This window comes from Malaya genurostris, chromosome 2 (assembly GCF_030247185.1).
Source record: "Malaya genurostris strain Urasoe2022 chromosome 2, Malgen_1.1, whole genome shotgun sequence".
Lineage (NCBI taxonomy): Eukaryota > Metazoa > Arthropoda > Insecta > Diptera > Culicidae > Malaya > Malaya genurostris.
The window spans coordinates 38,757,367-38,785,053 of NC_080571.1; the positions used below are offsets into that span (position 1 = coordinate 38,757,367).

The window sequence follows — 27,687 nt, forward strand, 5'->3', positions numbered from 1 at the left end:
CGGTAAGCTTTCACTCTCGAAATATTTTCATATCAAACTTAATAATTCAAGAATATACACTAAATTCGTTTGTTGTTTCACCATACTGAAGGCTAAAATTCCAATTACAAAAATATAACAATCGAATGTTGTGCAGAGTACATCGGAAAAACGCCGCAAACGCTTGAAAAAGGCAACATAGAACTCTATCCGATCGAGCACTTAGATTACAAGTTAAACTCAACACACGAGAGAACAGGGGCACCATTTGAAATTCGATAAGAAACGCGTATTAGAGAGAATCAACAACGAGTCGCACCGACTTGCAACTGAAATTCACCAAAGAGCGGAGAGCTGAAAACCTACAACGTGTCTCTACAGGGTTTCTAATTTTGTACAACGGTCTTATTAAAAAAAATGAGAGCGACAGAACTCAAGCGAGTGAGTTTAACAACAGGAGACTAGCTTAGCTAGCTATCGAACCAAATCTCGGTTGGTTTTCGTCGGTTTCCACGTTTATCACTCAACTCTTTGTATGAAATGATACCCGAAACCTTCGACTTTCAAATAGAAGTGTAAAATGCCAAAAAAAACTTTTATATTCATGTCACAATAATCGAAAGAGAAAGTAAACAACGAGAAACTGTCACTTGTTTTTAAGGCCATTTGAAAAATCAACCGAGAAATGAGCGAGTGAGGCAGAATTGGGTAAAGTGTTAGTAGACAAAATAAAATTGTAAAAAGGAAAATGTTTCAAGTTGTACTCGTATGCTAAAAAAATAGTTCTGAAGATGGCTGGAACAAAAATAAGCCGAAACGTAAACTAAAACGGATTTATTTTTAAATATTTTCATCGCCGAACAACAACCTAAACCAGTGAACATAGCAATTTTTTATGTTCAGTGAAAAGACGAGTTAAAACTCACATTTTGAAACAGTAAGTTTTTTCCGATTTTAAGTAGAAATAGAGATAGTTAGACCAATTTTGACAATCTTAGATTTAAATGAAATTCTGTGTGGTCCCACTCAAAATTCCTGAATTTAATTTGGATCTGACTACTGGTTTCGAAGTTATGAGGTGAAATATGCAACAAAATGTAAACATGCGTACTAATTTTTCTTTGAGATGGCGTTACCGATTTTTACAAACTTAAATATAAGTGAATGGTTTTTGGATCTGAAAATTTCCGAATTTCAGCTGAATCCTTAATTTGTTACATTCAAGTTACGGGAATAGTATCTTCAGCAAATATGTTTGAAATAGCTTTCTGTACAACTTTGTCGAAGTAACTTAGCCTCTATGTTGGCCATGTACCTAAATAATATTATTATTTCACTTTTAGAAGGATTAATCTCATAAATAAAATTTGCCAACAGATGGCGCCTATCATTCTGAGCAGCTTTGCTGAAGATACTGTACCTCAAAAACCACGTTCCTATGAGTTATCAATTAAGAGCGTGAAATTGCGCTTTTGAACCACTGTGGAATGGTCTTATGAATCTATACCAAATTTCTCAATTTCTAAACTGGCCTCAAAACTACTCCGTTCGATAGTCATTATCAGTAGACGGCCAAACAAATTGATTTCGGCTATCCTGGTTCTCGGTTTACGATTTCGGAGGCACTGGAAACAATGGACATATTTTCCAAAATGGATCTCACTCTCTTTTCTCAGCGATGGTTTAACCGATTTTCACAAACTTATGGCGTTTTTCATTGAAAAATACTGGTGGCGTGGCTTGCTCTAGTTTTGCACTTTCGAGCAGAAATGACAATGAAACACCGTTAAAAAAATTGCACTTTTGCTCGAAAGTGCAAAACCAGAGCAAGCCACGCCACCAGTGTTTTTCAATGAAAAACGACAGTAGATTCAAATGAAAGTATTTATTACTGCATACACAATTTCTGAATATTTTCTGGATCCGACGTCCGGTTCCGGAAATATGGGGTAAAATGTGCAAAAAATTGGTGAAAAAGCGCACCAACTTAGGACTCATATTGAAATGATCTTGTACAAAACTTCTGAATTCCACTTGAGTCCGACTTCCGGTTCCGGAATTAAAGGGTCATTAAAATTCAGCTCTTTTATTCAGTTCCAGTTCCTGATTTTCCAGAATCCAGATTCTGCTGTAGAAAAATAAATGGTGGCAAAAAGTACTCAACATTGCTATTGATTTTCTGTACTGTGAAAAAAGCGTATTCATATTCACGTCCTCCAGTTATGTCTCTGACATTACCCATTCACCTCATTTACTCTCATTTGTTCGGTCTTATTTAATTGCCTGGTAAAACATGTTTGTCGTTTGAACTTACAAATCTGGAAACGAAGCAGTAAAAGTTACTGAATTTATGCAATCAATCAACTAATACAAACTAGTATTGATATTCGGAAATGTAAAAGAAGTAGGTCAATTTTATTCATAATCACGCACTTAAAAAAAACCCTGTGATTTTACATCTTATCAGATGCACATAAATGGAGCGTCGCAGTTCACGCAAATTTACGTCGAAGAACGTTTAATATTGTGTCTAAAACTCCATGCATGAAATTCGTTGCAATACAAAGAGAATACTGTTAGCAAGCACCGCGACTTGAACCGAGAATCAATGGATCGCAAGTACGTCTGTTAATCGACCGAGCCACAGAAGCATGCATCTGCTTGGCTGGTAAAAGGTGCATTTAAATTCATATGGTCGCACCTGCTAGCAGAATGTAAGTTACAGTCGAAACCAGTAAAATTCAAGCTCATCTAACATTAAGTCATTACAAATGAGATTTTCTGTCATTTGAAAAATTAGGTCTTTATGAATTACATCGTATGATGGATTAGGTCACCTGTAAAATTCAAATTTTTTTGGTGTGGATGTTCAACAGTTATATCTCTGACATTACCTCTGACAACACCCCGCCTTTTTACAAGTGTGTTTTCATATTAATTGAAGTATTCTTAAGTTTAAATTTGGGGAGCGGGTCATTTCACTGAAAGTCATTTCGCCGAAAGTCGTCTCGCCGAAGAGGTCGTTTCGCCGAAAGGGTCATTTCGCTGAAAGGGTCATTTCGCACAAAGGGTAATTTCGTCGAAAGGGTTATTTCGTTTACATCACATAATGAGTTAGAAAACTGCAAGTTCTGGTAAATTATCTATTTGTTTTTATGTCTCATGGATGATTGATGTAGCGCAGTCACATAACCGAAGACATGATGGCTCGGCGACGCCAGCTGAGCTGGCCACCGATTCGTGTTCAAGTCTTTTTATTATTTTAGAAGTACAATTGTAGTTCATCAAAACGGGAGTAAACATTATCATTTTTCATTTGTCTTTATTTCATATCAATACCAATCACAATATGAAGACAATTGAAGAATTGGGCGAAATGGCTTAAAATATGACTGAACATATAATTGAAAATGCAGTGCTGAAAGTTAGGTACTAAATAACAACCTACTATTAGACGTTTTATCCGCATAAAATGCTTACTTAGTCTAGGAAAAATCTCACATCGAAAAGCTGCCAAATTCCGTAGCAAACTACAACTACCAAACATGCAAAGGAGAATGATCCTACGAAAAGATAGTGTTAGTAATAAAACTTTTGTTTAGAAAAATCCTGCATGCTTAAAAAAACACGGAGGAAGAAGGCCCTAATCAGTCGAGATCCCATATGGTCGGATTGCCGAATTTCTTTCTCACACCCCCCGATAAACCACGACTGTAGTAGGTGACATCCACTGTTCGATCTTCATGTCTGGTAAGCTTCCTCCTGGGTTCAGGTTTCTCACCGGGAAGGCGAAACAAGAAAAGACTAAGCTTAGTGAAATTAATTTTACATTAACTTTTCCCCGTACTCCGACTCTGTCGGATTACCAGATAGGCAGAAGTAAAAAGTAAATTTGTTCGGACAAAAGACGCGCTTCCCATCCCGAGGTGTGTGTTAAGTGTTTTTTGTTCCGAAAGGTTCGGTTGCATAAATTTTAATATTTTGCGATAGAAGCAAATTTGGTAGGATCCAGTCAGTGGTTGAGAGTAAATGTTTTGTTTTTCATTGCCGCGAGCAAAAATAAAAACCTACCGTAGCTCGCCGTTTTTCATTACCGTGGTAGGAAGTTCGGCTAATCTTCTCTCGTTTTTTTTTCTTCTATTTACAGGCTTTTTGCAAGGTTCCAGAAAATTCATTTCGGTAAGTAGAAAGATTAGCCAGCCACTGGCACGATAAATAATAAACGTGACACCGCTCGGACTCACGGACTGACTGACTGACTGACTGACTGACTGACTGATGGCGTATAACTGATAGTGGTGTGTGAAAAGGATTTATTCGGAAAATTCTTCACCGCTGTCAGAAGCAAAAACTCGACCCCAGTCTAACCAGTCAAGATGAAGCAACAAAAGCATAAATGGGAAATGTGTTTCCATTTCCACTCCGCGTCTGATTTCCGGTTTTAACCTTTTCGCCGATCTGTGAATACCATTCCAGGGGTCCGTATTATCACCGTCTGACGAACCGGCACTTTTGGCTTTTCCTACCATGGCTCGCAAAGTTTCCATTACGGTAAATTAATTCAATTATTCACCCATTGTAAGAGAAAAGCTGTTTTCTGAAAACCGGGCCCAAGTAGCTAACCGGAATTACCATTCCAGCTTCAGGCATGACCCGATAGTGTGCGTCACTGTCGGTGGAAATTCCTTCCTCACCCACCGGGCACTGTTTTGAAAGGTCGTATCAAGCCGCGGTCATAACAACCAGCATCCGGCCCTGCAGACGACTAACGTACGACTTTCGATTCTGTTTGCTACGCTCGCAATTCAATCCACAAAACCAGAACCGAACGAACGAACGAACGAATGCATCCGGTACGCGTTCCATCATAAATGCCGTCGGAACGAAATATAATTTATCCTGCATTCATTGGCGGTGATGCAAAGGGTAACAACGGGTTTACTCTGCTCTGCCTATAGGTAAGCAACAATGTTGATTCGACGAAAAACCAAACCGAACCACTGAATGACTGCAGTCTATTGTATTATGCTTTGTGTGTAATCAAAACTTTTTTTTTCGAGAGCACTGCAATTACGTAGTTGTTTACGTACATGTTGCATTTGTTCAGTGCCGAGAGGGAAAAAAAATCATCGGTAAATTTAATCAAACTGTATTGTCGCAATCGCGTTGATCGGATTTGAATTTCGATGTGGTTCTCCTTTACGGTAGGGCAGCAAAACCAGCTGGCATCGATTAGGGTTGGAATTTTAACACAGGACAATTAATACGTTAGTAAGTTAATTCCCCGTGTTCACGACCTGAGATGTTAAATAAAGACATCCTTTAGATGTAGTCTGTCACAATTTAATGGCATTCGGTTCATTAGTGTGTTAATTATAATACTTTCCATGAAGAAAAAGGCGGATGGGTAATGTCAACGACATAACTGGATGACGTGAATACGAATAAAGCTGTCATGCTTCTTTCACTTTCCCGAATCAGTTCGTTTTGGTTCGTATCAGTTGATAGATTGTGAGAATTTGGTAACGTTTACTTGACGAGAATCACATTCTATCAGACAATCAAATAACGAGGAACTGATGAAGAGAAAAAATACATCGAATAATGTTATGGTTTTTTGCTCTTTAGAAAGGTTATGCGACCACTGTGAAAACCGAATCTTGAACGACAGCCTTGTGGGCCGAGTGTCATATACCATTCGAGTTCGTCGAGATCACAAAATGTCTGAGTGTATTTTGTTGTATGTTTGCGTGTATATCACAAATAACTCCATTTTCTAATTGCCGTTTCAACCTTCCGAACGAACGGACGTGCTTTGTGTTTACTGCGAAAGCGTTGACAGCCAGTACCGTGTGTGATAACGTGACCGGACGATCAAAACTAGATTATATCGCTATTGTGCAATAGACAATAGTGCTTTTTTTCTGTGAGAGGTTTTTTTGCACGTTATACACTGAAGCATTGTTGTGAGCGGACGATCGAAACAGTACCGTTAGCCGGTGATTGTTTGATCGATCAAGGCCATTGTGATTATACTGTGCGGATTATAAGTGAGTGTGTTTTTTCCTCTCGGAGGTTTTTTGCACACCCTCGAAGCGGCGATACGCCGATCGACGAGGGCTTGGCCTTGGTGGCCCCCGTTGGATTAAAAGTTAAGTACTATTATTTTGTTTATTTTTTTTCTTCATTCGAGCGCTCTATTTCCCCCCCGAATCATTTATTTCTGCGCGGAGGTAGCTCCGCGACATGTCAAATTTGAATCCCGACCCCTCCGTTCTCGATGATCAGATGGAGACTTCCGTTGGCAGCAATAAGTCTCGCATAAAGAGCTATCCCGATGGGCTTGCACTCTCGGCCGGGCCTTACTCGGTTTATTTCCGGATCTGACCTCGCAATACAATACTATAAAAAGTATTGATAAAATACGCCCAGATAAGCTCAGGGTTCTGTTCACCAGCTCAAAGCAGGCAAATGAGCTCGTTCAAAATGACCATTTTACGCGGGAGTACCGCGTCTACGTGCCAGCTCGCGAAGTAGAAATCGACGGTGTGGTCACCGATTCGAGTTTGACTTGCGAGGACGTTCTTAAGTACGGAGAGGGCTGTTTTAAGGACCCCTCACTTAAGAACGTCAAGATACTGGACTGCAAGCGATTGCATTCAGTATCGATCGCCGGGGATGGAACAAAGTCTTATCCCCAATCTGACTCTTATCGTGTGACCTTCGCCGGCTCTGCTTTGCCCAACTACATTCTCTTGGACCGGGTTCGTCTGCCGGTTCGTCTCTTTGTACCTCGAGTAATGAATTGTACCAATTGCAAACAATTGGGGCATACAGCTTCTCATTGCTGCAATAAGCCCCGGTGTGCTAACTGTGGGAAGGCTCATGCGGATGGCTCTTGCGGTAAGGATGCTGAAAAGTGTCTCTACTGCAAGGAGGGTCCGCATGACCTAATGGCATGTCCCGCGTACAAGCTGCGAGAAGATCGGATGAAGCGTTCCCTGAAGGAATACTCCAAGCGTTCCTTTGCCGAGATGCTTAAGAGTGCCACGCCTCCTAAACAGACAACGAACCCATATGCCTGCTTGTCAACTGACGATTCTGACGACCCTTTGGAAGGTCCATCTTCGGCGGTCCCTCATAGCTATAGGAAAAGAGCAAACAAATCCTATCATAAGCTCCCTAGTAAGGGTTCGAAGGTGTCTTCCGAAGGGCTTCGAAAAGTTACAGCTAACGGGAATCGGGACAAAACACCGAAGCAAAAAGCTCCTGGTCTCGGAAAACTCAATTCCGAGATGGAATTCCCACCACTTCCAGGGACTACAAAATCCCCAAGCGTCCCTAAAAATCCACCAGTGAACCAACTAGGTGCTGGATTTATTAAGTTCTCTGATGTTGTGGACTGGATTTTTACAACTTTTAATATTTCTGACCCTCTTAGAAGCATTTTAATTGCTTTCATGCCAACAGTAAAAACATATTTAAAGCAGTTGACTGCAAATTGGCCCCTTCTCTCAGCGATTGTATCCTTCGATGGCTAAATCATCCATCGAGGTCACGGATCTAATCACTGTTTTACAGTGGAAGTGCAGAAGTATCATTTCAAAAATAGATTCTTTTAAATTTTATGTAAATAATCTGAAATGTTGCGCATTTGCATTGTGCGAAACTTGACTAACTTCTGAAATATTCTTAAACTTCCACGATTTTAACATTATTCGCCTGGATCGAGATGATCACTACGGAGGAGTAGTTTTGGGGATCAAAAAGTGCTATTCTTTCTATCGCATTAACCTCCCCTCGATACCAGGCATTGAAGTCGTCGCATGTCATGTTACTATCAAAGGCAAGGACCTTTGCATTGCTTCCATCTACATTCCCCCAAGAGCCTCGGTTGGGCATCGGCGGCTCAGTGATATCATTGAGCTCCTTCCTGCACCGACGTTGGTTTTAGGAGACTTTAACTCACACAGTACGGGATGGGGCTGTCTTCTCGACGATAACAGATCAACTATGATCAATGATATTTGCGACAACTTTAATATGACAATATTGACCACGAATTCCTGCACCACCAGCAAGTTCAAGTGCGCTAGACTTATCCCTTTGCTCGACATCGCTACGGTTGGACTGCACGTGGAAGGTGATCCCTGATCCCCACGGTAGCGATCATCTACCTATCGTGATTTCAATCGCCTACGGATTAAGACCATCGGAGACAATCAATGTTTCGTATGATCTCACACGAAATATTGATTGGAAATGCTACGCAAATTCGATATCTGAGAAATTAGAAACAACACAAGAACTTCCTCCGGAGGAAGAGTACACGTTTTTGGCTGGCTTGATTCTCGACACCGCGACTCAAGCTCAGACGAAACGTGTACCCGGCGCGAAAACTAACATCCGTCCCCCCAACCCGTGGTGGGACAAAGAGTGCTCAAAATTAAACGCGGAGAGAGCCTCCGCGTATAAAATATTCAGAAAAAATGGAACACCTGATAATTACCGGAATTACGCGGCGTTAGACGTTAAAATTAAGAACTTGATTAGAGCTAAGAAACGCGGTTACTGGCGTCGGTTCGTAGACGGCCTAACAAAAGAAACATCTATGAGCACTCTTTGGAACACAGCCCGACGAATGCGCAATCATAACACAACGAATGAAAGCGAGGAATATTCTAACCGCTGGATATTCGATTTCGCTAAAAAAGTATGTCCAGACTCTGTTCCGGAACAGAAGATCACCCGCGCCGCGACACCAAATACAAACGAAACACCGTTTTCGATGGTAGAGCTCTCACTTGCGCTCTTGTCATGTAACAATAAAGCACCGGGATTAGACAGAATAAAATTCTACTTGTTGAAAAATCTGCCTGACCCCGCCAAAAGGCGCTTGCTGAGTTTATTCAATAAGTTCCTTGAGGACAACATTGTTCCACATGACTGGAGACAAGTGAAAGTGATATCCATTCAAAAACCAGGAAAACCAGCCTCCGATCACAATTCGTATCGGCCGATTGCTATGCTTTCCTGTATCCGGAAATTGTTCGAAAAAATGATTCTGTTTCGTCTAGACAATTGGGCCGAGACTAATGGTTTGCTTTCAGATACACAATTTGGTTTCCGCAAGGGCAAAGGAACGAACGATTGTCTGCCGTTGCTCTCAACAGAAATTCAAATGGCATTTGCTCAACACATCTTGCACGCTAAGACAACTTGCCGACGACAGCGTTGTGTCTATTATAGGACCCAAAGCAGGCCGATCTCCAAGGACAATTGCAAGATACCCTCGACAACTTGTCGACATCTTCAAATGGGTATCGAGCTCTCTACGGAGAAAACTACGGAGTTATATTTTTGAGGAAGCGAGAACCAGCACAATTACAGCTTCAACTAGGGGGTGAAACCATAGCTCAGGTCTTCACATTCAAATATCTCGGGGTCTGGTTCGACTCCAAAGGCACCTGGGGATGTCACATTAGGTATCTGAAACAAAAATGCAAGCAGAGAATCAATTTTCTTCGCACAATAACCGAAGCTTGGTGCCTGTACCAATCAGGAATCAGGAATCAGAACAAATTGGCTCAAATGGCACGTTCCCCTTGATATTTGGAGATTTGTGCCTTGCCATCAATTTGTTTTTAGCATCATTTTCCCGATATATAAGAGGGAAGGATTGAAAGGAAATGGTAAGGGTTGGACTAGGAGGATGGGAAAAATTGACGACACAAAAACACATAAAAGCAAAAGTAAATTCTGCACCCCTAAGGGATGCTGAACAATCTGCTGAGGATCACATTTAGTGGAAGCAGAAGCAAATTCTGAACCTCTACGAGGTCCCGAACAGTCTGCTGTTAATAAAACCTCCAACCCCCGAGAGGATTTAGAGATCTTACAAAAGCGACACCATTCTGCACTCCCGGAAGAATGCAGAACGACTCGCAGTATGTACGAGCAGAAGTAAATTCGGTACCCCCCAGAGGATGCCAAAAAATCTGCCAAACCCTATTTAAGGTTAATACAGAAGGGATTCATTCACTCCAGGAAGAACGATGAACCCTTCTGACTATAGCTCCTTACCACATTGGGTGAGAAACAAGAGAATATCCTTCAATTTTAGCTCCGCATACACAGATTCAACCATGTATGGAGAACCAAAAACCCGGATACGTAGCTGCCTCAATGCGGGACAGTTACATATCAGATGATATGAAGTACCATAATCGCATTCACACAAATCACACGAATAATACTCAGCACGTTGAATAGTAGCCATGTGATAATTGAGTTTGCAATGTCCAGTCAGAGCTCTGACCAGAACACTTCAATGATACTTGGAGAAATGCAGTAGACACTTTGACATTTTCAGATCTAAATCTGGTAGAAATGCTTTGTCTGAGCGCAAGTTTGCAAGCTGCGCCAGTAGCTGGCATGTTTGGATGCAGCCCAAGAACGTATCTTGTGCTTCATCCAACTAGTTGAAAGTGGTAAAGCTGGTTCAGGACCAACGAAATCATTCGTTGCACCAGCTCTAGCCAACTCATCAGCCCATTCATTTCCAGTAATACCACAATGGCCGGGTACCCATAAGAAGTAAACAGCATTTGAAATGCTGAGGTCTTCAATTTGAGTTCGACATGCGATCACTAGATTCGACCGTGAGTCATTCGAACTGAGTGCTTTTAAGGCTGCCTGACTGTCGGAACAAAAATAAATACGTTTACCACAGATCCTCTGCTGAAGTGCCGATTGTACTCCACACAGAATTGCGTAGATTTCTGCTTGGAATACAGTACAGTATCTACCAAGTGAATGAGACTGCTCCAGCCTATTTCACGACAGTAGATACCAGCACCAGCACGACCATTCAACAGAGAACCGTCCGTAAAACAAACTATGTGTTCATCAAGTTGTCGTTCCAGACAACCAGACAATCATTCCTAACGAAGAGGATAGCTCACATGGAATGTTTTGAAAGGAAAACTGCATGTGAGAGTTAGGTCACTAGGAGCGAGTAAATACTCATCCCACGGAACCATTTGAGACCACAAGCGAGTGTGACTGGTAGCATATTCTAATGGGTTACTGTTCCAAAGCCCTGTAACCCTAAGACGGTATGCACAAGATAATGCTTCTTGTTTTAGGAACACATGTAGTGGTTTAATGCACAGTAGCGCCTCTAGAGCAGCAGTAGGAGTTGTCGTGAATGCTCCTGTCATCGCCATTAGGACCATCCTTTGGAGATGATTTAGCTTTGACTGAACTGTCGCGACTTCTCCTTTCTGCCACCATACAAGACATCCATATGCTAAAATTGGTCTAACAATAGTTGTGTAGATTCAATGAATATATCTGGGTTTGAGTCCCCATGATTTTCCAAAAGCTCGTCTGCATTGGCCGAAAGCCATGCAAGCTCTTTTAATCCTGAAATCAATGTGAGCAGACCAATTCAGTTTTGAGTCAAGAATAACCCCGACGTATTTAACTTGATCGACCACAGTGACTCCTGAACCAAAGAACTGCAACGGACGAGCTCCTGTAATTATCCTACGATGAGTGAAAAGCACCATTGATGTTTTGCCCGGATTTACAGATAATCCAAACCTGACAACACCATTGTTCAACAGATCGCAGGGCTTGCTGCATTAAATCAAAGAGAGTGTTAATGCTTATACCACCTTGAGGACACCCACAGACACTCAGCTTTCTAATCTCTGGCCTGCCGAATCGATGATCAAAGAAGTTGATTGCTAAGCATTGCGTGTATCCAGTAAGGGAAAAACCCAAGATATTCCGTTCACGACTGCAATGTTTAACCTCCTGCAGCCATTCAGCCATCGGCACGGAAATACACCTTGACTTAGGAGTTCCTATTTTTGAGGCCTTTTACGACATGGAATAGGAAACCAGTGGATCAATTCTTGGTAAAAAATAATTCCGCCGGATGCCACACGGCTTACCTGTTTGGTGGACTTATACCACCGGTACAGGTGGACCGTAGCGTTATTCTTAGCAGTTGGGAAACCGCTACCGACACTACACGGCTATCTAGGCTGCTCAGAGAGGGAAGTTAACATTGATGGTCAACTTCCATGGATGGCCGAACAGCCATTCGAAGAATCAATTTTCTTCGCACAATAACCGAAGCTTGGTGCCTGTACCAAACAACGATATTGTCCGTAATGGAATATGGATGCTTCTGCTTCCGATCCGCCGCGAACACCCATTTCATTAAGCTGGAAAGAATTCAGTATCGTTGTTTACGTATTGCCCTAGGTTGCATGCAATCGACTCATACGATGAGCCTCAAAGTGCTGGCGGGCGTTCTTCCATTGAAAAACAGATTCTGGGATCTCTCATATCGATTGCTTATCCGTTGCGATACCTTGAATCCGATGGTGATTGAAAACTTCGAAAGGCTTGTCGAGCTCAATTCTCAGACCCGTTTTATGTCCTTGTACTTTGATTACATGGCTCAGAATATTAATCCTTCTTCGTTTGCTTCCAGCCGTGCTCATTTCTTGGATACTTTTGATTTTGCTGTGTTTTTCGACACATCAATGAAAGAAGAGATTCATGGAATCCCGGATCACGTGCGCCCTCAAGTGATCTCTAATATTTTTTATAACAAATTTAGAACAGTCAACTGTAAAAATGTGTTTTACACTGATGGATCAAACATCGACAGGTCCACAGGCTTCGGTATCTTCAATCAGAACATCACCGCTTCATACAAACTCAGTGATCCGGCTTCAGTTTACGTCGCAGAATTAGCTGCTATTCAGTACACCCTCAAGATCATTGAAACCTTGCCCAAAGACCATTACTTCATTGTCACGGATAGTCTAAGCTCAATAGAGGCTCTCCGGTCAATGAAACCAGAAAAGCATCCCCCATATTTCCTGGGGAAATATGGGAACACTTGAGAGCTTTGTCTCGACGGTCTTATAACTTTTAGAACATGGTGATAAATTTCCCTACGCATGGAAATATGTATAAATTAATTTAAAAATTTTTTGGTAATAAAGTCGTTTGTTGAAAGTTATTCGTTTATTTGATATTTGATATTTCACATTCAAAGCAAAATATCCATTTTCCTTGGTGTTTGCGCCATTACGTCCAAAATTTCTTCTATAGAGACATCGATATCTTGATGAATGTTGAGTAGAGCTAATCCGTTTAATCGTTCCCTTCCCATCGTGCTTCTTAAGTAAGTTTTTAATCTACGAAGCGAGTCTCACAATGATTCAAATAATCTATGAAAGTCTTCTGGCGTTCTTCTTCTGGTATTTTCATACAGTGCCTGAAAATTAAAATAAAAAACCTGTTTTAATCCACCTAGTGGTGTGATGATGCTTTTCTCATGTAGACTATTACACTATTAGCAATATTACTGTGGTATTCTTGAAAAAAACTGCTCATTGAATTGAAACAGTTTGTTGGGGCGTAAACTAGCGTAGCCTGAAAATCGAAATAGTCAAAATTAGAAAAAAAATTTCATCGGTCTAAATAACGGTTTGAAATTTTAGATACACTTCTCCCTGTTGTTCCGGAATACCGTTTATTTGGAACTTTTGTATGTGAAAATGTGAAAAAATTTGGGACTTTTGTTTGAGAAAATGTGAACAAATGAGTGAGCTCCGTTTTGGAGATTTTAATTCCGGTTTCCGGTACTTGCGGAGCCGTATTCTGGGGACCGGTATAACCAAAGTTCGTTCGTATGGCCAGCAACTTACATGACCTATGCATTGGACCAGTTTTGAGTCCAATTTAGTACAATTTTTCCCAATTTTACATTGTCGGTCTATACGACGGCTCGGAATTCATCATTACATTCATCATTCTGTAGTTCCGGAACCGGAAGTCATATCTGGACCAAATTCAGGAACTTTGTAAGGGACCGTAAGACCTTTAATTTGAATCTAAGTTTGAGCCATCTCGGAGCAAAGTGTGTGAGTTCCGTTTTTGAGGTTTTTGACCACAATTTCCGGTACTTCCGGAAATAGATTTCGAGGACCGGTATATCCGATGTGAGTTTGTGTGGTTGTCAATTTTCCTGACTTGTGAAATGGAGAAATTTATTTACTATTTTTGAGAAATTAGCTAGTCTTTACACATTCTTCTATAAAAGCAAACTATTGAATTTGCAGTTTTTTCAGTCGCCGGAACCGAAAGTTAGATCCATAAGAATTAAAATCTTTTCTATTGGATAGTAGTGGCTATCATTTAAACCTAAGTTTGTAAAAATCAGAACAACCATCTCGGAGAAAGGTGAGTTCATATTTTTGTTACGCACACATACACACACATTTGCTCAGTTCGTCGAACTGAATCGAATGGTATATGACACTCGGCCTCTGTTCAAAAGTCGGTCTTCACAGTGATTGCATAGCCTTTCTTTATGAGAAAGGCAAACAAATTTATTTTTAAATTTTATTAAACTTACCTTTGCCACATTTTAATTTCTGTTTGAAATTCTTCTGAGGATGACACATCATTTGGCCACTGACTTTCAAAAAAATTCGCTGTTGATAAAATTTTCGTACAATCAATTCGATTGCAGTTTGATGGAAGTAGATTTTGGATATTCGATAAAAGCTCTTTGTGCCTGAGAAATCGAGTCTCAAGTTGTTCAATATAATGGTCTAAGAATGGGATAAAAATTGATCGGCGATAGTAATCTTCCGGGTCACCTTCGTAATTATCTCGATTCGATTGATGTCCAACAACTCGAGGGATAGTTGCTGCAACCTGCACTTTCTCGGCAGTGCTGATTGCTTCTGCAAAAACACTTTTAAACGAGGTGTTTGCATTTCGTCGCATTTCGTTGATTTCGTTCAGCAAGTCATTCGCGTAATCAACGCAAACACTGAGATCGCATTCTTGTCTTTGTAAAATTAAACTTAAATTTTTGGTCAATCTGAAAATAGGCTTTAAAACCGTGAGAGCAACAATTATTGAAAATTTCCGTATGGCCAACAGCAGTGAATACGGTTGAACTCCTTCAACTTTTGTCATTTTCTCATCTAATTCTTGAAGTGCTGAGCAAACATGTTCATATACTTCGTAAAACATGTCCAATGAATTCAAATGCTCCACCCATCGTGTTTCACAAAATTTTTGCAGACGAGTACGCTTTGCTTCTGGGGCAACAGTCTTGATTCGAGTACTTAAAGTGACTCCAGCTTTGCTTGACTGACGGCAAAAATTGACTATTGGTTTGATAGTTCCAATACAATTTTTGATAACTGCAACATTGCATGCGTGAGTTATAGCCAAATTCAAACTGTGATTCGCGCAATGAAGATAAACTGCATGGGGATATGTTTTTTGCACTTCAGCGGCACAACCTTTGACTATTCCGCTCATCGCTCGTGCTCCATCGTAACCTGTCAAATTATCCAAAAACGTATTATGCAAAAAAGGGAATTATTCGAAAAAAATGTAAAGTTGCAAAACTTTTGAAAATAAGCTGTAAATAAATCTCTCAAGTACATTTACATGCATGTAAAAATTTGAAATAAATTTACTCGCCGTAGAAATGTTTCCAGAACATTTCAAGTTAATTCATTAAAGAGAAAATTTTATGAAAAATTTTTACCTTGTCCAACCATGAATCTAACATCGATGCCAAGGTCTGTTAGGGCTGTAAGAAGGGAATTCGCCAGACTTTTTCCGGTAACGTCTTGAACCGGTACGAAACACAAAAAATCTTCTCTGATTCGATACTCTGTGCTTGTCATGACAACATATCGAGCACAAATTGAAAATTGCTCAATACCACTGACGTTTATGGTTTCGTCAGCGATAACTGTAAAGCATTTCGACTTGTTGATAAGCTCGACGATATTTTTTGTATTAGCATTCCAGCAGCATTTATTACTTCATTCTGAATAGTAGGACTCAAGTATGTGGCATTTGATGCAGCAGTATCTAAATGGTGTTGCAAATTTGTATCACCGCTTTCCACAGCAAAACGTATCAGTGCTCTGAAATTTCCATCATTTTCTCCTGTTGTTTTTTTTTGTGATTGAGCCAGAATCACGATGACCCCTCAACGCAAGCCCCTGTCTGCCACAAAAAAGGATGGTTCGGATAATTGGCGTTAGCTTCTGTCTATTCTGACCAGGCTTCCCAGCAGTACTGCTCTTCAATGACATCCGCCACGAGATAGCATGAACTGTCTGAGCGCAAAGTCGAAAGCTCAGTCTACAATATGTGTGAAGCATACGCCGAACTGTAATGGCAACAGCGCTCGCATGCCTAAATGAATGCTGTCACTGAGACAGTTTGTACTCGCCAGATTGATGAGAGTATTCTATCCGGAGAGTAGTCAAACAGAACGGGCTGTTTGTATCCTGTTTCTTTATGTTAGCTCATTCGCATGAACTGTTACGGCGACATCCTTTGAAAATCGAAGACATCCTTTGATTTTTAGGGAATTACTGTTACGAAGGGCTGTCGCGGGCCGGCTGTCTCATCAATTTCTCTTGAAGCAATAAACCGGCTGTTTCTGGAGACGTGCTGTGGTTCATAGTGCGCTCGCACTATTTCGATTGCCTCAATGAAACGGGACTAGTACATACGATTGCGTTGTTGGGATTACCTTTGCAGGAAACATTAGGGTTTCATTACACATTACCATTGTGAAATAAAGAAATTGTTTTAGATTTATATATACTGTCGGCGAGGGCAATGAATTTTAATAACTACATTAAAAGATAAGCACTGAGTTTTGTGTAACGGCTCATATATATGAATTTCTAAAATATTCATCCTTAGTGCTTCCTTCTTATTCCTAAAGAAACAGATACACTTCCATTCATTACTAATACTCCGAAAATGTCTTATTCACCCTTATCCTGAATAATGACGTTTGATTTTTGGATCGAATCGTAGCTACTTTTCACAACTATTTAATTATTTAGTGTATTTAACGTTACTCCACCAATTGTCGGCACACTTTGGTACCCGTGCCTCACCGATTTCGTTGAAACTATAGAATATGATACTCTTAACCCAAATAAGATGTTTGGTGCACTTTGAATAGTTTTCGACCATAAAATTGAATGAGCAACTTTTATGTTTATATGTGAACATGTGCTTTCAGATTTTCGATAAAAGTGTTTTAAAAAGAAATATATGATGAAACCATCATTTATCCCAAAAGCATCAAATTTTTTGGTTTACCCCAAACTTTGTTACAAATTTAGTATTCTCAATTGTTCTTTTTCACATAGGAATCAATCAACTAATAGCTTAAATTTATTTAAAATAGCTTAAATTTAGTTGTTCATTTAACATTCACATAGGTTTTGCCAGCAGTTGAAGGAATGAGAATATAAAAACGTTGAGTTCTTAATTTGTTACTACCTTTGAAAAGCGATCTTCAATAAACCTCTTTTGTTTTCATAAATATCACAAAACTAGAAAAATAAGTTTATAATTTTGTTATATGGAATTCAGTGCCTATTAATATAGCTTCATTGCGGCTGAAATTGACTTTCCCTTTGCTCTCATTGCAAGTTTCTATGTACTCCCCGGACCTTGTAATTGAGCTCTTTTTCGTTGAGGTGGTAGATCTTTTAATACCATCTACACAAATACAGGGTCCGCAACCATGAAGTTGATTGGGGGAGCCCTCAGATAAAAAGTAGTTCAACAGATGGTTGTTTATGTGAAGAAAAGTTCAGAAGAAATTTTCAAATCGCATATCATTTAATTAAAAGCCTTCCATTTAGTTTCATCCATATCCAACTTCTTGTTTCGAAATTAAGAGATGATCAGTACCAAAACTGGGAATTTAAAAATTTAATTTTTGAATTTTAAATAAATGAAAGCCAAATTCGTGTCATATACTTCTGTTTCTCCTAGGATAACTAAAACAATGAGTTTCTTAGGGCCGGAAATGACTGCTACAATATTATTATTATTATTATTATTATTTTTATTATTATTATTAATATTTTTTTATTATTATTATTAATATTATTATTATTATTATTCTTATTATTATTATTATTATTATTAGTATTATTAGTATTATTACTATTATTATTATTATTATTATTATTATTATTATTATTATTATTATTATTATTATTATTATTATTATTATTATTATTATTATTATTATTATTATTATAATTTTTATTATATCTTTTATTTATTCCCGGTTTCAAACTTAATTGTTCACCGGGGATTTACACCTACATTTTTCAGAACATAATTTCTTTTCAGAAAGAAAACTGTTTAATATGTGCAATGAACTCGGCTCTCAGAATGTTTCACTATTTAGTTACAATATTTATAGTTCCAAACGTTTGATTTTTTTTAAATGCAGACACAAGCTACTAAGCCAATTCGACTTTAGAAAATTTTCGACATTATTAGACTTGTAACTGCGGAAGTCGGATCCGAATTAAATTCAATAGTTCGCTTTGCTATTCACGAACAACTTTCCTTTTCCGTGAGAGCCTACTCAAACAGAAAACCAAAAATGTGTACGAGAATTGTAGCAAGCGCATATAAACTGGATGTGCTGTTTGAAATTTCAATGCACCGCATCTTCTTCTGCGTGCGGCTCGTGATTGCAACATCTACATTTCCAAAATTGGATTGAGCGTAAAAGCACATAGAGGAAATGATTGAGATACTTCTAGAAGTTTACATGAAATTGTCCTTTTAACTGTAGATACAAATTTGGGCCTCAGTTACTTTTATAGCAAGTTTTGTGGCAAACAACGACATTAAGTTAAAGAATTCAAAATATACTGAATACAAGCTTCTACTTGATGAAAGATACGCTTTAACCGAGATTCAAATTTTACAATGTAAAGTGACAGTTTCAACGTGTGTAAAAGTCGCGAACTTCTGGTAGCTATGACCAAAATAATGTAATAGTTAATATGCTGTTTCTGGAAATAAGATAATTCTATGCATAACAGGAAGAAAATGATTCAGCAGATTATCAGCACAACCTTATATCATATAAGTAACCGTACAGTACCCGATATGTATTTTGGAATATATTCCAGGGTAATAGAAACACTATACTATTCATATATAGAAGAGAACTTGATATGTCTGGAAAGCTTGAGACCACATTACTCAAGAAAGACATTATTACATAACTTGGGGAATTAAAACTTTTTTTTTTCTAAATAAAACAAAATAAACATTCGAATCTGTTACGGGCAACCATGCTGCATTCCACGCTTGGAAACATATTTTTTGGAAGAACCGGAATTTTCCATTCAGTTTTTGCATTCAAAGCTTTGTTGTACGGTACCTGAAAATAAGATGTTTCTAAATGATTTTTGCCTTGCAAATTCCGACTCCAAAATTTACACTCAAGGTTTTTATTCGATTGGTGGTTCAATGTACATATAACGAACTTAACGAGCCAGATTTTGTATGTTTCAGTTCTGACTTGGAAAGATTCTTAGTGTCCGTAGTATTGCAGCACTGACCATGCAATAGTCCCGTAGACTTACAAGTCGACTGCAAAGCTAACACTAACGAGTATCGAATATGGAATCTTTGATTTGAATATATCTTTCGCTACCAACATTTATTTACCGTTAACATATAAATCTAAAATCTGATTCAATTGGCTTATACACTCGTATAAGGAACGATCGCGTCTTTACTACCCTGAAGGAAGAGATAAAGAGGATGAAAATAATGCTCCACGCACATCAGTACGCGCATACACTATGAATGTTACAGCCCACAAACCGACCGCAAACTGCCTGAAAGGAGCACGCCGAACTGTCTCAGCTATTGAAATACATTGCTCTTTAATTAATCGATCGATCGATTCATAGAAGATCGACCAAAATATAAAAATTAACTTTCATTAAAACCAAAGTCCGTTCTTCAATCCGTTTCGTATTAGTAGTTTCGTATATTATTAATTATCAATTATATTGTTATCAATGCCCTAACAACGGTGATTGCTATGCGCAATGATCAACCGCTGCGCAAAGCAATCACCAAAGGCAAAACTAAAAACCCCCATGTTGCCTCGAATCGTCAAATCAAACCTAGAGAAATATATTCGACCGCACCGGCTACTGTCGCAGACCTGGTCAAGGGAGAGTAATATTTTGCTCTCGACAGAAACAACGCAGTGACTGATACCCGAAGTTTACTGTCGCAATAGCGAGAACTTCATGCTTCTTCGGCTGTCGTGGACCACGACAAAATGTCTTGAGATGGAATGAACTGTCGAACGAAGTGGATGACGGCAACGTTGGCTGTACAGCACTATTTGTCTAAGGGCTGTCGTGATGAAACCTATCACAAGGCTGTAATGGAAAAAGTAGCATGACAGCCTTAATAATAATGTCGCGCGGCGGAACATTTGGGAAGCCTGAATTTCTGACATTGCACTTTTTTTCTACTGGTATCAATCTCGTTCATGATATTGTCTTTTTTGTTTTCATAAATGAGTTTAAAGTTTTGTGCATTTTCACAAGCATGTTTGTGGTACTGTTTTTCTTGATGTTGTCTAAAAATTTCGAGAGCTTTCTTCCAATTTTTAAATGGATCTTCCACAAGAGTTCTTGGAGATTGATGAGCCCCTTTGCCAACGGTTTTTTGTGAAAAAAGTATACAAAATCTGCAGAAAGCACCATCTTCGTCAGCCGAATAAGTTAACCACTGGAAAGATCGCAACCACGAAAGCTGAAACCTCAATTTCCGTACACCCGAAGCTGGAAATACGAAGTTTTCATCTGGGACCCATGCATGAGCGAGAAGTTCATACTTTTCATTATCATTCAGTTGTTTTCGACGTAAAGTGGCAACGTCTTTAGGAGAAATCTGAATAATGGAATTTAAATATGAAGCTCATATTATCTTTTTGAATATTCAATTATATAAAGAATTCAACTATAAATTCTTATGATTGCAATCATTATATTAACTTTTTTGAATAAATTGAACAGAAAAACGTCCAGCATGTCCTGAAAATTTTCTAATATTTACAAAATTAAAACTAATAAATTGTTCACTGTTTATTATATTTTTCTCTGGACACTAACAATATTTTAATAAATCTTAGACTAGGTGAGTTTAGAAAATTACCAGTGCAAATTTAGGCTCAGTATTTGACGTTTCTGTCAGCGAGTTGGTTGATGATGTTTCTTTGGAAATTTCCTAAACACCAAGAAATATATCAATGTTACATATCATGGTGAAGATAAACAGAAAGGGAATTGCTCGTTAGAAAATTGACATTGAATTGAAAATAAAAGAAAGAACTAAAATCAAGATTCACACTCACATCATCATTTTCTAGTCGTGGTCTTTTTGAAAAGAATCGACGAATATCCATAATTTTCTTTTTTTATTCTCTTCTTCTTCTTCTTCTGGTTAGCGTCACCTCACTTGAGATGACACCGATCCGATTGCACAGCAACTTAGGCTATATTGCCAGTCTCGCGAAACACTCGAATTTTCACCGCACTAACACGATACAACGTGCTCACCCATTGAAAGTTTACCGGATTTGTTTTTATTCTTACTTCTTTATTTTTCAAAAACTCTGCTAACTGAGGAAGTGTTTTACTCGTGTATTGCTCACTTTATGTCAACATCACGTATGGCCAGAGGTGCCAGATAATTCAATAAAAAATATGTATTACACCGTATAAAAAATGTGTAATTATCGGCTTTACATAATATGACGAAATTGTGTTAAATCAATGATTAGAGTTGATTTCCTTGTTGAACGGCACCTTAAATCTTGCATGTTTTGGCGCACCCTGGGAATTCGTAACAGCGGTTCTATACGAATCTGTGTTGTGCTTTCAAAATCTGTATTCTGTATTGGCTCTGTATTTAGGTTTAACAATCTGTATAAAGCAGATAAATCTGTATAAATGGCACCTCTGCATATAGGTTATCCCAGTGAATTTTGTCGAGCCGCATTGGTCCGATCATCAGTCCGATTATCGGATCGATTGAGCACAATATCGGCCCGATCGTAACGCTGCAAACGGAACGTCTTCGAACAGCTCTGCAACCTTTCCATCAACCACGTCAATCTAAAAAATGCTTCGACATTATCGGGGCGGCCTGCTATAGACATCGGACAACCATCGTGCTGCTTGTTTTGCTTTTTTTTTTTCATTCTTCGCTATAGCGAAACACAATGTAAACGTCAATTTTGTTTGAAATGCAATCGTAAGCTTCGAGTACTATTCGTCAGATTTTCGAATTTACTGGGATGTTGTTTTAATAGTTATTGTTCTGCTTATCTGACTGAAGTGCAGCAACACTTGTTTGAAACTACGAACTATTCGAAATGATTGTTTAGACTGGGATAAATTTCTGATAATTTCTACATGGACACAGTGAACCTACTTTAGAAATTTTTGTTGATAACAATGATAGATGTAAACTGTTTGACTGTTTCAATATAGAATAAAGTAAACAAATATTATTTCGATTTTCCGAGAAAAGATACATACACTTAATCTCGATTGTAACGAACAGAATAAACTTATTCCCGATCTGAGGAAATTTTTTCCAGTGTAGTTGGAACTTTCACTTCATCAAAAATCAACACATGTACAATTTATATCACAATGTTTCCCTTGGGTTATAATTTTTTGTTTCGGGGGGGGGGGGGGTGGTTTGAACCCCTAAAACCCCCCCCCTGTGTACGCGCCTGCCCTCGACATCTTATAGCTTAACGCAGTGTGCCCTAATATATATTATTGAATAAAAAAAAATTAACTTTTGTCTGAGTGTCATTCAAAATGAAGAAACGAGTCGATTTTATTGATCCAACGATGGTTGGAGTATAAAAAGCATGTAAAAAATAGACTTAACACTGCCATCCTTGAATCGAGTTACATTCCAAAAGCAATGATTTCACGCAACAGCTGCGAGATTGCGATATTCTGATGAGACTATGAAGATCGAATTATTCCTATTATCTACATACGGCTGGTGTCAAATGGACCGTTGTTATAACTAACATGTATGTAACATACGAAGGATATAATCAGCAAGACAAGCCAAAAAAGCATACGTTTAGGAATGGAAACGTGCTCCGATTTCATGTTCGAAGGAAGCCGATATTCGCATAACGAAGGCAATAAGAACATGTGCGTCTTATCAAACAATATTTCGCTATCTTGGCAGCTAACGAAACTGGATCGATAACAAAGTTAATTACGAAAAATTGCTATCTGCTATCAGCCTCTTGATCGGGTGTCTGTGTTTGGGCACGGAACCCTGACCAGATGAATGGCGCCACCGATGGTCGTGATGAGCACAAATTATTTCCTCGAGGTTAGAGCTTGGGCAACTCGAAGGCACCGGAAAAATCTCCATTTCCCGAACGAACGGGAACCGGACGGGGCGGAAGCGGGGGCGAGGTCGGAAACGCCGGTTTGTTAAACTGGCATTCTTTGCAGAAGCGACGAATCATCCGACCGGCCCTGATCTATTGTCCTTCACTCGGAGTACCCTCGATTCGTGCGGGTGGACGCGAATCTGCCCAACAAAAGCAGTTTCCGCTTAAGGCCGTGTCTGTCTGGTATCTCGCTCTCTTTCTCTCACTCTCACTCTCGCCTTGACCATTGTAAAACATCCTCCAGCCATTGTTCGAAGGCCTAACGGGAGAAGAAAAGTTCGTTTGGCTTTCCAAGTCATTTGCATACTGCCATGGCAGCTCTTTTATATATTTTTTTCCTAGAAAAAAAAACGCAGAAAATCATTTCCTCCAACAGCACCGAAAAGCTGATGCAAAAATACTGTTCGGTTCGCGAAACGAAGCACCCGCGGCTAAAACTACAACCGGAAAATAGGATTCGAACCGAAACACTTCAAACTATGAATCCCATTCAGGCCCAATTTGTGCTCGAAATATCGTTTTCAATTTCGTTTCGCGCGTTCGCGTTCGAAAATAGAAATTCCCATTCTCCAAAACCATACATTTTCCCCAGCTCCAAAGGGGAGGCGAATCTCAAACCACACGAGCATATCGCGGAAAGGCAATTCGAACGCATATCAAAAGAGTTTTGAGGGGGGGGAGGGCGAAACGGACGGAGGGGTTCGTTGTTTATGGGTTGGGTTCGGGTATGAAAGCGTACCCAGTCTTAGTGCAATAGAACGACTCACAAAACTGTTCACTGGAAGTGGAGAAAACGGTTGCCGTTCTCCCACTACTCCCAATCGATTTATAGCGCCTCTTAATAATAATTGGAACTTCATTGTTTATAACATTGAAGGAAAAATACCCGTCTAAGCCTCTAGTTTGACCTAAAAATGAAGATCGTTTTTTTTTCTTTTATTTGTTTCAGTCAATTAAACAATTCTCTATTGATTTGAATCACCCTAGCCTACATGAACGGAATCGAACGGGGGTTCAGCCAGTGCAGGTGCCGAGATAGATTTTCCTATTTTCACGTCTCATTAGAGCCATAATTCATCTCCTGCTTCGGGGTTCGATTGATCGATAAGCAGACGCCGAGGGGCTTCGTGAGTTTCCTATCGCTATCGGAGGCACAATCAATCCTTTCGGTTTCGATCATCGGCAAGCCATGAATGGTTCTCTGTCTTTTCGTTTTTAACTGGCTGACTCAGCACAAATGAAAAGCGTACCTGTGCGAAGTAAGTTTTCTCGAGAAATGTGAACTTTGTTGGTGAGCCTTTGTTATTCTTTGAACATAATTTTCGGAAATGACATTATACTGACTTTATCATGCAATTCTGAATAATTAATTGGAATTGTTTGATTTTTTCAGATTTCTCTACAAAAATTAATTTTCCATTGATTAGCTTGATTACTGAATGATGTTTCACCGATTAGTCGGTCAATTAGTTCCCGGGCTGACATATAGATGGCGTCACTAATTGAAATCCCTCCAGCATTCAACACATGCAACTTTCAACTGTCATCCGTCGAAATTTCATGACATTCGGTTAGAAAAAAAAAGAATTTTGTTTGTTAATAAAATACTCAATTATTTGTTTTAGACTTGTTAAGACTGAACTAGTTTTAACTTTGCACGATTGCCCCGGATAGAAGCTAGCTACGGATTCGAGTCCCGTCTCTCCGTTATTTTTTTCGCGGTTTACATTACACAGTTGTATTCGCAGATCATTTTTTCAATCTATTTTCCTCGGTAGATACTGATCAAATTGTTTTTTAACGAAAAAAACTGTGAAAGCAAAAAAATTGCTTGACAAGCATTATCCGGACTCTGTTCCCAGAAAATCATCTATTATTGATCGATATGCTGAAGTTCAACGCGGTCGTGCCAACATCGATGATACATCACGATTTGGTCTTCTATATGAAACTGAAAATTGTTTCGAATAATCATTCCACTATTGAAAAGTGTAATTGCAGAAGACAGCTAACATCGTAAAAGTATCTGAAGGATGTGTAGTCATAATCTGGATTTTGCGCATTGGTGTCACGTTTTCTCTTTGACTCTTTGACTCTTTGACTCTTTGACTCTTTGACTCTTTGACTCTTTGACTCTTTGACTCTTTGACTCTTTGACTCTTTGACTCTTTGACTCTTTGACTCTTTGACTCTTTGACTCTTTGACTCTTTGACTCTTTGACTCTTTGACTCTTTGACTCTTGGACGCTTGGACTCTTGGACTCTTGGACTCTTGGACTCTTGGACTCTTGGACTCTTGGACTCTTGGACTCTTGGACTCTTGGACTCTTGGACTCTTGGACTCTTGGACTCTTGGACTCTTGGACTCTTGGACTCTTGGACTCTTGGACTCTTGGACTCTTGGACTCTTGGACTCTTGGACTCTTGGACTCTTGGACTCTTGGACTCTTGGACTCTTGGACTCTTGGACTATTGGACTCTTGAACTCTTGTACTCTTGAACTCTTGAACTCTTGTACTCTTGAACTCTTGAACTCTTGAACTCTTGAACTCTTGAACTCTTGGACTCTTGGACTCTTGGACTCTTGGACTCTTGGACTCTTGGACTCTTGGACTCTTGGACTCTTGGACTCTTGGACTCTTGGACTCTTGGACTCTTGGACTCTTGGACTCTTGGACTCTTGGACTCTTGGACTCTTGGACTCTTGGACTCTTGGACTCTTGGACTCTTGGACTCTTGGACTCTTGGACTCTTGGACTCTTGGACTCTTGGACTCTTGGACTCTTGGACTCTTGGACTCTTGGACTCTTGGACTCTTGGACTCTTGGACTCTTGGACTCTTGGACTCTTGGACTCTTGGACTCTTGGACTCTTGGACTCTTGGACTCTTGGACTCTGGGACTCTTGGACTCTTGGACTCTTGGACTCTTGGACTCTTGGACTCTTGGACTCTTGGACTCTTGGACTCTTGGACTCTTGGACTCTTGGACTCTTGGACTCTTGGACTCTTGGACTCTTGGACTCTTGGACTCTTGGACTCTTGGACTCTTGGACTCTTGGACTCTTGGACTCTTGGACTCTTGGACTCTTGGACTCTTGGACTCTTGGACTCTTGGACTCTTGGACTCTTGGACTCTTGGACTCTTGGACTCTTGGACTCTTGGACTCTTGGACTCTTGGACTCTTGGACTCTTGGACTCTTGGACTCTTGGACTCTTGGACTCTTGGACTCTTGGACTCTTGGACTCTTGGACTCTTGGACTCTTGGACTCTTGGACTCTTGGACTCTTGGACTCTTGGACTCTTGGACTCTTGGACTCTTGGACTCTTGGACTCTTGGACTCTTGGACTCTTGGACTCTTGGACTCTTGGACTCTTGGACTCTTGGACTCTTGGACTCTTGGACTCTTGGACTCTTGGACTCTTGGACTCTTGGACTCTTGAACTCTTGGACTCTTGGACTCTTGGACTCTTGAACTCTTGAACTCTTGAACTCGTGAACTCTTGAACTCTTGAACTCTTGAACTCGTGAACTCTTAAACTCTTGAACTCTTGAACTCTTGAACTCTTGAACTCTTGAACTCTTGAACTCTTGAACTCTTGAACTCTTGAACTCGTGAACTCTTGAACTCTTGAACTCTTGAACTCTTGAACTCTTGAACTCTTGAACTCTTGAACTCTTGAACTCTTGAACTCTTGAACTCTTGAACTCTTGAACCCTTGAACTCTTTGATTCTTCGACTCTTCGACTCTTTGACTCTTTGACTCTTTGACTCTTGAACTCTTTGACTCTTTGACTCTTTGACTCTTTGACTCTTTGACTCTTTGACTCTTGGACTCTTTGACTCTTTGACTCTTTGACTCTTTGACTCTTTGACTCTTTGACTCTGTGACTCTGTGACTCTTTGACTCTTTGACTCTTTGACTCTTTGACTCTTTGACTCTTTGACTCTTTGACTCTTTGACTCTTTGACTCTTTGACTCTTTGACTCTTTGACTCTTTGACTCTTTGACTCTTTGACTCTTTGACTCTTTGACTCTTTGACTCTTTGACTCTTTGACTCTTTGACTCTTTGACTCTTTGACTCTTTGACTCTTTGACTCTTTGACTCTTTGACTCTTTGACTCTTTGACTCTTTGACTCTTTGACTCTTTGACTCTTTGACTCTTTGACTCTTTGACTCTTTGACTCTTTGACTCTTTGACTCTTTGACTCTTTGACTCTTTGACTCTTTGACTCTTTGACTCTTTGACTCTTTGACTCTTTGACTCTTTGACTCTTTGACTCTTTGACTCTTTGACTCTTTGACTCTTTGACTCTTTGACTCTTT

The 27,687-nt window shown here is 39.5% G+C and overlaps 1 protein-coding gene across 3 annotated transcripts in view; it reads left to right on the forward strand.

Annotated features, from left to right (window-relative positions):
• Nucleotides 1-27,687, forward strand: part of LOC131432843 (neuroligin-1) — a 780,452-nt gene that overhangs the window by 246,021 nt on the left and 506,744 nt on the right. For all 3 annotated transcript variants that reach the window (XM_058599386.1, XM_058599387.1, XM_058599388.1), the window contains one exon: nt 4,127-4,158. The gene's annotated coding sequence lies outside the window, so the exon portion shown is untranslated. Of the gene's footprint in view, nt 1-4,126; nt 4,159-27,687 lie in introns of those variants that run through there.